This window comes from Mustela erminea, chromosome 3 (genome assembly GCF_009829155.1).
Source record: "Mustela erminea isolate mMusErm1 chromosome 3, mMusErm1.Pri, whole genome shotgun sequence".
Classification (NCBI taxonomy): Eukaryota; Metazoa; Chordata; class Mammalia; order Carnivora; family Mustelidae; genus Mustela; species Mustela erminea.
This window is the reverse complement of record NC_045616.1, coordinates 13,520,438-13,535,113: the sequence shown is the minus strand read 5'-3', so window position 1 is coordinate 13,535,113 and position 14,676 is coordinate 13,520,438.

Genomic DNA, 14,676 nt, shown 5'->3' with positions numbered 1-14,676 from the left:
TATCACTTATCTAACAGAACTTGTGAACGATTAACTAAGGAAAGGCTTTCAAAAGACCTAGCCTCAACAGACTTACAGAATAGTACCATCATACACTGTGGTAAGAGTTAGAGTGTGTTAGAACCAGAGAAAAATCTTCCTCAAAGATCCTAATAAGATGAGAGAGGATTTACTGACAGGTGCTGGGAGCCCTGCTGAAAGAGCTTCACCTGGATGATACCACGTAACCTTCACTGGAGTCCTGAGAGGTAGGTGATATGATGGCCCTGCTGCACAGGGAAGAATACTGGGCAGGTTTTACATTGTCTTGGGCAGAGCTCATCCCTTGGCCCTTTCCTTCAATAGGCAGGGTGAGTCCATGTTTTGGAGCTGGTTTCAGCCAGAGAAGTCTGGGGAGCAATGAAGCAAACAGGTCCCACCCTAGGAGAAGTGAACTTGGCTGACCAGAGGATAAAAGCAAGAAGCTTTACCATGCGGCCTACCAATGGGTGTGGAACTTATACCACAGTGGGGACCGTGGGCTCTCTGGGACAGAAACATTGCAGGTGGGTGTGAGCATGGGTTTCTGGCAGCTTCACAGGGCCCCATAGGTTTGTCTGGTAGGCAGCATTTCATGGAGTAGAATTTTCAGGGCTTCTCTACCAAAATGGCAGACTTGAATTAAAAAAAAAAAATCTGTTCATGCATACAGAAGTAGTAGATTTTTAAAAATATTTTTATTGTGTTATGTTAGTCACCATACTAAACATGATTAGTTTTTGATGTACTGCTCCCTGATACATTGTTTAAAATCCTTATTTTTAAAAATTTTTAAATTTTTTTATTTTTTACAAACACATAATATATTTTTATCCGCAGGGGTACAGGTCTGTGAATCGCCAGGTTTACACACTTCATAGCACTTACCATAGCACATACCCTCCCCATTGTCCATAACCCCACCCCCTCTCCCAACTCCCTCCCACCAGCAACCCTCAGTTTGTTTTGTGAGATTAAGAGTCTCACAAAACTTGGTTTGTCTCCTCCCAATCCCATCTTGTTTCATTTATTCTTCTCCTACCCCCTTAACCCCCCCCCATGTTGCATCTCCACATGCTCATATCAGGGAGATCATATGATAGTTGTCTTTCTCTGATCGACTTATTTCGCTAAGCATGATATCCTCTAGTTCCATCCACATTGTCGCATATAACACACAATACTCCATGAATATGTGCCCTCCTTAATACACACCACCTGGCAATTGCACTACTGGGTATTTACCCCAAAGATACAGGTGTAGTGAAAAGAAGGGCCACCTATACCCCAACATTTACAGCAGCAATGTCCACAATAGCCAAACTGTGGAAAGAGCTGAGATGCCCTTCAATAGATGAATGGATAAAGAAGATGGGGTCCATATAGACAATGGAATATTACTCAGCCATCAGAAAGGACAAATACCCAACTTTTACTTCAGCTTGGATGGGACTGGAGGAGATTATGCGGAGAAGTAAGAGATTTTTAAGAGAACAGCAAGTAGGCACTCATTACTTGTGGGATTGTGAAAGCACACCAGCCAAAAGCACTATGTGTGCAGGATGTAGGAGGAAAGTCCACTAGGTAATCCCAGTCAATTCCTTTTCCTAATCCTGTTTTACAAAATGCTTGTAATCCCACTGTAGGTTTCATCCTACAAGAGAAATCTACATTCATGGAAGAGCTTAAATACTTATGATAACAACCAGACAATGATAAATAATCATGTGCAAACATAAGTGCTGACTTAAAATCAGTAAGAAATTATTTGGAAAATTTGTGATGACTTAGATGTTCAAGTTGCAAAGACACAGGCGTTCCTTACGCATGCCCTTGGTGTTAAAAGATAACCATTTTTTTGGTTTATTTTTAAATTTAAATTCAATTATCCAAGGTATCATACATCATTAGTTTTTTAGACAGTGTTCAGTGATTCTTTGGTTGAGTGTAACAAATTTTTTTTGCATAGGTGCAAAAAGGAAACATATTTAACAGTACTCAGAAAAAATAGACTTTAAAACAAAGATTGTAAGAAGAGACAAAGTAGAATATTATATAGTCATAGACAGAAGAATTCAACAACAACATATAAGAATTATAAATATTTATGCAACAAACATGACAGCACCCAAACACATAAAGAAACTGAAAACAGGTATAAAGGAAATAATCAATAGCAATACAATAATAATAGACTTTATAAAAAAATTAACATATAATGGATTATTTGTTTCAGGGGTATAGGTCTGTGATTCATGAATCCTACACAAATGCCAGCACTCCCCAATGTCCATCACCCAGCCACCCCATACCTCCCACCCACCTCCACTCCAGCAACCCTCAGTCTGTTTCCTGAGACCAAGAGTATCTTAAGTTTTATCTCCCTCTCTGGTTTCATCTTATTTCATTTTCCCCTCCCTTTCCCATGATCCTCTGTCTTTTTTCTCAAATTCCTCAAATCAGTGAGATCATATGATAACTGTCCCTCTCTGATTGAATTATTTCGCTCAGCATAATACCCTCTAGCTCCATTCATGTCATTGCAAATGTTAAGATTTTGCTTCTCTTGAAGGCTGCATAGTATTCCATTGTGTGTGTGTGTGTGTGTGTGTGTGTGTGTGTGTGTGTGTGTGTGTATATCTCACATCTTCTTTATCCATTCATCTGTTGATGGACATCTAGGTTCTTTCCATAGTTTGGCTATTGTGGACATTGCTGCTGTAAACACTGTGGTGCATATGCCAATAAGGGACCCCATTTACCTCAACAGACAGATTATCATAGCAGAATATCAATAAGGAAACCATAGCTTTGAATGACAAACAGGACCAGGTGGATGTAAGTGGATATATCCAGAACATTCTATCTTAAAACTGCAGAATACACATTCTTTCTCAGTGCATATGGAACATTCTCCAGATTAGATCACATATTAGGCCACAAAACAAGTCTCAACAAGTTTCAAAAGTTCTAAGTCATATCATGCACCTTTTCTGATTGTGGTGCTGTGAAACTAGAAATCAACCACAAGATAAAATCTGGAAAGAGCACAAGTACATGGGGGCTAAATAATTGGTTCTACACAATGAGTGGGTTAGCCAAGAAATGAGAGAGAAAATAAAAAAATACAAGGAGGCAGTTGAAAATAATACACAGTGGTTCAAAATCTTTGGGATGCAGAAAAAGCAATTCTTTTTTTAAAATTTTTTACATATTTGTCAGAGAGATAGAGAGAGCACAGGCATGCAGAGTGGCAGGTAGAGGCAGAGTGAGAAGCAGGCTCCCTGTGAGCAAGGAGCCAGATGTGGGACTCAATCCCAGGACCCTGGGATCTTGACCTTAGCTGAAGGCAGCTACTTAATTGACAGCCACTCAGGCATCCCCAGGAAAAGCAATTCTAAGACTTGTTTGCACCGATACAGTTCTGCCTCAAGAAGCAAGAAAAATATCAAATAAACTACCTCACCCTACACCTAAAACAGATAGAAAAAGGAAAACAAACAAAGCTCTAAAACAGTAGAAGAAAGGAAATAATATAAAGTACAACTGGAATAAATGAAATGAAAGAACAAAACCAATAGAAAAGAGTAATGAAACCAGGAGCAGGTTCTTTGGAAAGATCAACAGAAGTGATAAACCTCTACCAGACTCATCAAAAAAGAAAGAGAGAGAGAGAGAGAAATAAGCTCACATAAGCAAAATAAGAAATGAAAGAGGATACATAGAAAGTGACACAACAGAAACACAAATGGTTATCAGAGGATATTATGAAAAATTATTTGCCAAGGAATTGGATATTATAGAAGAAATGGATAAATTCCTAGAAACACGTAACCTCCTAAAACTCAATCAGGAAGAAATAGAAAATCCAAATGACTATCAGCAATGAAATTGAATCAGTAATCAAAATACTTCCAACAAACAAATGTCAGGGTCAAATGGCTTCCCAGGTTAATTTTTGCAAATATTTATGGAAGAGTAAGCTCCTGTTTTTATCAGACCATTCCAAAAAATAGAAGAGGAAGGAAAACTTCCAAAATCATTCTATAAAGCTAGCATTACCCTAATATGAAAATCAGATAGAGACACTAAGAAAGAGAGGGAGAGAGAGAACTGTAGGCCATAATCTCTGAAGAACATAGATGCAAAACTCCTCATGAAATATTAGCAAGTCAAATCCAACAATACATTAAAATATCACCCACCACCATCAAGTGGGATTTGTTCCCAACTGCAAATGTGGTTCAATAGATGCAAATTGTTAAAAAAATATATCAATCAATGTTATACAACACATGAAAAAGAGAAAGAAGAAAAACTGTATGATCATTTCAATTGATGCAGAAAAAAAACAATGGCAAAGTATAACATCCATTCATTAAAAAAACCCTCTATAGGTTTAGAGGGAACAAATCTCAACATAATAGAGCCCATGTATGAAAAACCTACAGTGAACATCATACTCAGTGGTGAAAAGCTGAGAGCCTTTCCCCTAAGATCAGGAACACAAGGATGTTCACTCCCACTACGTTTATTCAAGATAGTACTACAAGTCCTAGCCACAGCAATCAGACCAAAAAAAAAAAAAAAAAGAAGAAGACTAAAATCCATCCAAATTAAATAAAGTTGTAAAAGTTTCACTATTTGCAAATGACATGAAACTGACAGAGAAAAAACTGAAGATTCCAACAAAAAACTCCTAGAACTGATAAATGAAATCAGTAACATCTCAGGATACACAATAAACTGTGCAGAAATCCATTGCATTTTTATAAACTAATAATAAAGTAGCAGAAAGAGAAATCATTAAAAATTCCATTTACATTACACCAAAACCATGACATATCAGGAATAAATTTAACCAATGCAGTGAAAGATCTGTACCCTGAAAACTATAAAGCCTTAGTGGAAGTCTGAAGATGTTGCAAACAAATGGAAAGATATTCCATGTAATGCATTGGAAGAACATATACTGTTAAAATGTCCACGCAAGGGGGGAGGAGTCAAGATGGCGGAGAAGTAGCAGGCTGGGACTGCTTCAGCTAGCCGGAGATCAGCTAGATAGCTTATCTAAAGATTGCAAACACCTGAAAATCCATCGGCAGATCGAAGAGAAGAAGAGCAGCAATTCTGGAAACAGAAAAACAACCACTTTCTGAAAGGTAGGACCGGCGGAGAGGTGAATCCAAAGCGACGGGAAGATAGACCCCGGGGGGAGGGGCCGGCTCCCGGCAAGCGGCGGAGCAACCGTGCACAAAATCAGGACTTTTAAGAGTCTGTTCCACTGAGGGACATCGCTCCAGAGGCTAAACCGGGGCGAAGCCCACGCGGGTTCAGCGTGGCCTCAGGTCCCGCAGGGTCACAGAAGGATCGGGGGTGTCTGAGTGTCGCAGACCTTGCGGGTATTGAAACGGGAAAGCCGGCTACGGAGACAGAGCCGACAGTAAGCTCACAGCTCGGTGTTACCTTGAACCGGTCGCAGGCTCGGTGAGCTCGGAGCGCGGCGGGAGGTCAGGCAGACGGGAGTAACTGGGCGCTGTTCTCTGAGGGCGCACTGAGGAGTGGGGCCCTGGGCTCTCGGCTCCTCCCGGCCGGAGACCAGGAGGCCGCCATTTGTATTCCCGTCCTCCGGAACTCTACGAAAAGCGCTCAGGGAACAAAAGCTCCTGAAAGGAAACCCGAGCGGATTACTCACCCCGGCCCCGGTAAGGGCGGTGTAATTCCGCCTGGGGCAAAGACACTTGAGAATCACTACAACAGGCCCCTCCCCCAGAAGATCAACAAGAAATCCAGCTGAGACCAAGTTCACCTACCAAGGAGTGCGGTTTCAATACCAAGGAGAGCAGCAGAATTCCAGAGGAGGAGAAAGCCAAGCACGGAACTCATGGCTTTTTCCCTGTGATTTTTTTTTTAGTCTTGCAGTTAATATAATTTCTTTTCTTTTTCATTTTTTTTTTTTTCTCTCGCCTTCGGGTAAAAAAATTTTTTTTTTTTAACTGTTACCTTTTTCTTTTTTAACGATTTTTTACTAGTTTATCTAATATATATATTTTTTCTTTTTTACATTTTTCTTAGGTGTTTTCTTTTTTTTTAAATTCTTTTCTTCTCTCTTTTTTTTTTCTTTTTTCTTTTTCTTTTTTCTTTTTTTTTTTTCTTTCTCCCTTTTTGAACCTCTTTTTATCCCCTTTCTCGCCCCTCACGATTTTGGATCTCTTCTAATTTGGTTAAAGCATTTTTTCCTGGGGTTGTTTGCACCCTTTTAGTATTTTACTTGCCCCTTCATATACTCTTATCTGGACAAAATGACAAGACGGAAAAATTCAACACAAAAAAAAGAACAAGAGGCAGTACCGAAGGCTAGGGACCTAATCAATACAGACATTGGTAATATGTCAGATCTAGAGTTCAGAATGACAATTCTCAAGGTTCTAGCCGGGCTCGAAAAAGGCATGGAAGATATTAGAGAAACCCTCTCGAGAGATATAAAAGGCCTTTCTGGGGAAATAAAAGAACTAAAATCTAACCAAGTTGAAATAAAAAAAGCTATTAATGAGGTGCAATCAAAAATGGAGGCTCTCACTGCTAGGATAAATGAGGCAGAAGAAAGAATTAGTGATATAGAAGACCAAATGACAGAGAATAAAGAAGCTGAGCAAAAGAGGGACAAACAGCTACTGGACCACGAGGGGAGAATTCGAGAGATAAGTGACACCATAAGACGAAACAACATTAGAATAATTGGGATTCCAGAAGAAGAAGAAAGAGAGAGGGGAGCAGAAGGTATACTGGAGAGAATTATTGGGGAGAATTTCCCCAATATGGCAAAGGGAACGAGCATCAAAATTCAGGAGGTTCAGAGAACGCCCCTCAAAATCAATAGGAATAGGCCCACACCCCGTCACCTAATAGTAAAATTTACAAGTCTCAGTGACAAAGAGAAAATCCTGAAAGCAGCCCGGGAAAAGAAGTCTGTAACATACAATGGTAAAAATATTAGATTGGCAGCTGACTTATCCACAGAGACCAGGCAGGCCAGAAAGAGCTGGCATGATATTTTTAGAGCACTAAACGAGAAAAACATGCAGCCAAGAATACTATATCCAGCTAGGCTATCATTGAAAATAGAAGGAGACATTAAAAGCTTCCAGGACAAACAACAACTAAAAGAATTTGCAAACACCAATCCAGCTCTACAGGAAATATTGAAAGGGGTCCTCTAAGCAAAGAGAGAGCCTACAAGTGGTAGATCAGAAAGGAACAGAGACCATATACAGTAACAGTCAACTTACAGGCAATACAATGGCACTAAATTCATATCTCTCAATAGTTACCCTGAATGTTAATGGGCTAAATGCCCCTGTCAAAAGACACAGGGTATCAGAATGGATAAAAAACCAAAACCCATCTATATGTTGCCTCCAAGAAACTCATTTAAAGCCCGAAGACACCTCCAGATTTAAAGTGAGGGGGTGGAAAAGAATTTACCATGCTAATGGACATCAGAAGAAAGCAGGAGTGGCAATCCTTATATCAGATCAATTAGATTTTAAGCCAAAGACTATAATAAGAGATGAGGAAGGACACTATAATATACTCAAAGGGTCTGTCCAACAAGAAGATTTAACAATTTTAAATGTCTATGCCCCCAATGTGGGAGCAGCCAACTATATAAACCAATTAATAACAAAATCAAAGAAACACATCAACAATAATACAATAATAGTAGGGGACTTTAACACTCCCCTCACTGAAATGGACAGACCATCCAAGCAAAAGATCAACAAGGAAATAAAGGCCTTAAATAACACACTGGACCAGATGGACATCACAGATATATTCAGAACATTTCATCCCAAAGCAACAGAATATACATTCTTCTCTAGTGCACATGAAACATTCTCCAAAATAGATCACATCCTCGGTCCTAAATCAGGACTCAATCGGTATCAAAAGACTGGGATCATTCCCTGCATATTTTCAGACCACAATGCTCTGAAGCTAGAACTCAACCACAAGTGGAAGTTTGGAAAGAACCCAAATACATGGAGACTAAACAGCATCCTTCTAAAGAATGAATGGGTCAACCGGGAAATTAAAGAAGAATTGAAAAAAATCATGGAAACAAATGATAATGAAAATACAACGGTTCAAAATCTGTGGGACACAACAAAGGCAGTCCTGAGAGGAAAATATATAGCGGTACAAGCCTTTCTCAAGAAACAAGAAAGGTCTCAGGTACACAACCTAACCCTACACCTAAAGGAGCTGGAGAAAGAACAAGAAAGAAACCCTAAGCCCAGCAGGAGAAGAGAAATCATAAAGATCAGAGCAGAAATCAATGAAATAGAAACCAAAAAAACAATAGAACAAATCAACGAAACTAGGAGCTGGTTCTTTGAAAGAATTAATAAAATTGATAAACCCCTGGCCCGACTTATCAAAAAGAAAAGAGAAAGGACCCAAATAAATAAAATCATGAATGAAAGAGGAGAGATCACAACTAACACCAAAGAAATACAAACTATTATAAGAACATACTATGAGCAACTCTACGACAATAAATTTGACAATCTGGAAGAAATGGATGCATTCCTAGAAACATATAAACTACCACAACTGAACCAGGAAGAAATAGAAAGCCTGAACAGACCCATAACCAGCAAGGAGATTGAAACAGTCATTAAAAATCTCCAAACAAACAAAAGCCCAGGGCCAGACGGCTTCCCGGGGGAATTCTACCAAACATTTAAAGAAGAACTAATTCCTATTCTCCTGAAACTGTTCCAAAAAATAGAAATGGAAGGAAAACTTCCAAACTCATTTTATGAGGCCAGCATCACCTTGATCCCAAAACCAGACAAGGATCCCACCAAAAAAGAGAGCTATAGACCGATATCCTTGATGAACACAGATGCGAAAATACTCAACAAAATACTAGCCAATAGGATTCAACAGTACATTAAAAAGATTATTCACCACGACCAAGTGGGATTTATTCCAGGGCTGCAAGGTTGGTTCAACATCCGCAAATCAGTCAATGTGATACAACACATCAATAAAAGAAAGAACAAGAACCATATGATACTCTCAATAGATGCTGAAAAAGCATTTGACAAAGTACAGCATCCCTTCCTGATCAAAACTCTTCAAAGGGTAGGGATAGAGGGCACATACCTCAATATCATCAAAGCCATCTATGAAAAACCCACCGCAAATATCATTCTCAATGGAGAAAAACTGAAAGCTTTTCCGCTAAGGTCAGGAACACGGCAGGGATGTCCATTATCACCACTGCTATTCAACATAGTACTAGAGGTCCTAGCCTCAGCAATCAGACAACAAAAGGAAATTAAAGGCATCCAAATCGGCAAAGAAGAAGTCAAATTATCACTCTTCGCAGATGATATGATACTATATGTGGAAAACCCAAAAGACTCCACTCCAAAACTGCTAGAACTTATACAGGAATTCAGTAAAGTGTCAGGATATAAAATCAATGCACAGAAATCAGTTGCATTTCTCTACACCAACAGCAAGACAGAAGAAAGAGAAATTAAGGAGTCAATCCCATTTACAATTGCACCCAAAACCATAAGATACCTAGGAATAAACCTAACCAAAGAGACACAGAATCTATACTCAGGAAACTATAAAGTACTCATGAAAGAAATTGAGGAAGACACAAAGAAATGGAAAAATGTTCCATGCTCCTGGATTGGAAGAATAAATATTGTGAAAATGTCTATGCTACCTAAAGCAATCTACACATTTAATGCATGCCTATCAAAGTACCATCCATCTTTTTCAAAGAAATGGAACAAATAATGCTAAAATTTATATGGAACCAGAAAAGACCTCGAATAGCCAAAGGGATATTGGAAAAGAAAGCCAACGTTGGTGGCATCACAATTCCGGACTTCAAGCTCTATTACAAAGCTGTCGTCATCAAGACAGCATGGTACTGGCACAAAAACAGACACATAGATCAATGGAACAGAATAGAGAGCCCAGAAATAGACCCTCAACTCTATGGTCAACTAATCTTCGACAAAGCAGGAAAGAATGTCCAATGGAAAAAAGACAGCCTCTTCAATAAATGGTGCTGGGAAAATTGGACAGCCACATGCAGAAAAATGAAATTGGACCATTTCCTTACACCACACACAAAAATAGACTCAAAATGGATGAAGGACCTCAATGTGCGAAAGGAATCCATCAAAATCCTTGAGGAGAACACAGGCAGCAACCTCTTTGACCTCTGCCGCAGCAACATCTTCCTAGGAACAACGCAAAAGGCAAGGGAAACAAGGGCAAAAATGAACTATTGGGATTTCATCAAGATCAAAAGCTTTTGCACAGCAAAGGAAACAGTTAACAAAATCAAAAGACAACTGACAGAATGGGAGAAGATATTTGCAAATGACATATCAGATAAAGGACTAGTGTCCAAAATCTATAAAGAACTTAGCAAACTCAACACCCAAAGAACAAATAATCCAATCAAGAAATGGGCAGAGGACATGAACAGACATTTCTGCAAAGAAGACATCCAGATGGCCAACAGACACATGAAAAAGTGCTCCATATCACTGGGCATCAGGGAAATGCAAATCAAAACCACAATGAGATATCACCTCACACCAGTCAGAATGGCTAAAATCAACAAGTCAGGAAATGACAGATGCTGGTGAGGATGCGGAGAAAGGGGAACCCTCCTACACTGTTGGTGGGAATGCAAGCTGGTGCAGCCACTCTGGAAAACAGCATGGAGGTTCCTCAAAATGTTGAAAATAGAACTGCCCTATGACCCAGCAATTGCACTATTGGGTATTTACCCTAAGGATACAAACGTAGTGATCCAAAGGGGCACATGCACCCGAATGTTTATAGCAGCAATGTCCACAATAGCCAAACTATGGAAAGAACCTAGATGTCCATCAACAGATGAATGGATCAAGAAGATGTGGTATATATACACAATGGAATACTATGCAGCCATCAAAAGAAATAAAATCTTGCCATTTGTGACAACATGGATGGAACTAGAGCATATCATGCTTAGCGAAATAAGTCAAGCAGAGAAAGACAACTATCATATGATCTCCCTGATATGAGGAAGTGGTGATGCAACATGGGGGCTTAAGTGGGTAGGAGAAGAATAAATGAAACAAGATGGGATTGGGAGGGAGACAAACCATAAGTGACTCTTAATCTCACAAAATAAACTGAGGGTTGCTGTGGGGAGGGGGTTTGGGAGAAGGGGGTGGGATTATGGACATTGGGGAGGGTATGTGCTTTGGTGAGTGCTGTGAAGTGTGTAAACCTGGTGATTCACAGACCTGTACCCCTGGGGATAAAAATATATGTTTATAAAAAAAAATTAATTAAAAAAAAATGTCCACGCAAAGCATAGCACTATACAGATTTAATGCAATCCCTCTCAAAATACCCACAGCATTTTTCACGGAACTAGAACTAGCAATCCTAAAATTACTATGGAACTTCAAAGACCCCAAATAGCAAAAGCAATCTCGAGAAAGAAAAATAAAGGTATCACAATTCCAGATTTCAAGTGATACTTCAAACTGGTAGTAATTAAAACAGTATTGTCTTGGGATGAAAATATACACAAGATCAATGGAATAAAACTGAAAGCCCAGAAATTAATCTAAATGCATAGGGTCAATTAACGCATAACAAAGAAGATAAGAATAGGCAAAGGGAAAAAAGCAGTTATTTCAACAAGTGGTTTTAGGAAAACTGGACAGCCAGATGTAAAAGACTGGCTGGACCACTTTTAACACCATACCCCAAAATAACTCAAAATGGATTAATGACTTAAATGTGAGACCTGAAACCAAGAAACTATTTTGTTGTTGTTTTTCTTCAGAGTTCTCTACCTTACTTGCTAATCCCTCATTAATTCAACCCCCAATCATAGTTAAATGTACAATTCATTGGGAAGCTCTATTTTTAATTTCTTAAGGAATCTGCACACTGTTTTCCAAAGTGGCTGCACCAACTACTGGGTATTTACCCCGAAGATACAGATGTAGTGAAAAGAAGGGCCATCTGTACCCCAATGTTTATAGCAGCAATGGCCACAGTCGCCAAACTATGGAAAGAACCAAGATGCCCTTCAACGGACGAATGGATAAGGAAGATGTGGTCCATATACACTATGGAGTATTATGCCTCCATCAGAAAGGATGAATACCCAACTTTTGTAGTAACATGGATGGGTCTGCAGGAGATTATGCTGAGTGAAATAAGTCAAGCAGAGAGAGTCAGTTGTCATATGGTCTCACTTGTGGAGCATAAGGAATAACACGGAGGACATGGGGAGATGGAGAGGAGAAGGGAATTGGGGGAAATTGAAGGGGGAGACGAACCATGCGAGACTGAAAAGGCAGGGGGTGGGAGGTTGGCGAGCTTGGTGGTGGGTATTATGGAGGGCACGTATTGCATGGAGCACTGGGTGTGGTACATAAACAATGTAAACATAAACAATGAATTCTGGTACACTCCTATACACTGAAAAGAAATAAAAAAAATAAAGATGTACAATTCATTGCTTTTTGTCTTAAATTTAACTTTATTTTATTTAAATTCAACTAAGTAACATATAGTGCATTATTATTATCAGTGGTAGAGTTCAGTTATTCATCAGTTTCATATAATACCCAGTGCTCATTTCATAATGTGCCCCCCCCCTTAATGCCCATCACCCAGTTACTCTATCCCCCACCCATCTCCCCTCCAGCCACCTTCGGTTTGTTTCCTAGTTGAGTCTCTTATAGTTGGGGCACCTGGGAGGCTCAGTCAGTTGAACGTCTGCCTTTGATTAGATCATGATCTCAGGGTCCTGGATTAAGCCCAGTGTCTGGTTCCTTGCTTAGTGGGGTACCTGCTTCTCCCTCTCCCTCTGTCCCCACTGCTGTGCTCTCTCTCTCTCAAAAAAATAAATAAAATCTTCTAAAAATTTTTCAAAAAGGGTGTCTTGGTTGCTCAATCCCTTAAGTATTTGCCTTCAGCTCAGGTCGTGATCCTGAGGTCCAGGGATGGAGCCTGGTATGGGTCCCCCTGCTCCTCAGGGAGCCTGATTCTCTCTTTCTCCCTCTGCCTGCCACTCCCCTGCTTGTGCACTCTCTCCCTCTGTCAAATAAATAAATAAAATCTTTAAAAAAAATTTTAAAGTTTTAAAAATAATAAAATTTATTTTGAAAAAGGAGTCTCTATGGTTTGTCTCCCTCTCTAATTTCATCTTATTTTATTTTTCTTTCCCCTCCCCTATGATCCTCTATTTTGTGAAACCACAAATCTCTTAAAAAATATATGCAGTAATCTCTTGCATGTCTCCTTCAGCAACATATTTACAAAAATGTCTCTCCAGGCAGGGCAAACAAAGGCAAAGATAAATTATTGCGATTACAAGAAAATAAAAAGCTTTTCTACAGGGAAGGAAACTAAACACAAAACAGAAGTCCATAAATGGGAAGATATTTGCAAATAATAGATCTGATAAGGGATTATTATAGAAAAGTTATAAAGAACTTACACAACTCAACACACACACACACACCCACACACACACACACACACACGTGATTTTAAAATGGGCAGATGACCTGAGTAGACATAACTCCTTCCCAAGAAATTCCCAAGCAAAAGCATGCAGATGACCAATACCGATACCAATCACCGAAAAGACGATCAACATTACTAATTATCAGGGAATGCAAATCAAAGCTGCAGTGAGATATTGCACATCAGTCAGAATGGCTATTAAGGGGGTGGGATTATGGACATTGGGGAGGGTATGTGCTTTGGTGAGTGCTGTGAAGTGTGTAAACCTGGGTACAGACCTGTACCCCTGGGGATAAAAACATATGTTTATAAAAAATAAAAAATTAAAAAAAAAAAAAAAAAGAAAGAACACCAAGTGTTGGTGAGATGTAGAATGAAGGGAATTATCAGGCACTGTTGTGAGAATGTAAATTGGTACAACCACCATGGGCAACTGTGTGACCTTTCATCAAAAGACTAAAAATACATAACAGATGAAATCTAGTAAAAGATAAAATTCAGTAACGCCACTATTGTGCATTTAAGCAAAGAAAACAAAACCATTAATTCAAAAAAGTATCTGCACCTCTATGTTTATTGCAACATTATTTACTATTGTCGAGATATGGAAGCAATGCAGGTGTGCACTGATAGATGAATAGACACAGAAGATGAAGTGTGTATATATAAATATACGTGTGTATACATGCACACATACACACACACACACACACACAATGGATTACCCAGCCATAAAACATGAGAGCTTGCCATTTGCAACAACATGGATCACTTCGAAGGTGTTATACTAAGTGAAATAAGTCAGAAAGAGAAAGACAAATACCACGTAATTTTACTTATAAGTGGAATCTGAACAAGCAAACAAGTGAGAACAAAACAGACAGTTAAATACAGAGAACAAACTGGTAGTTGCCAGAGGGGAGGTGGGTGAGGGGAAGGTAAAAATAGGTAAAGGAGATTAGGAAGTACCCACGTCCAGTTATAAAGTAAGTCACAGTGATGAATAGTACAACACGTGGAATGTAGTCAATAATATTGTAACAATGTTGGATGGCGACAGATGGTGACTGC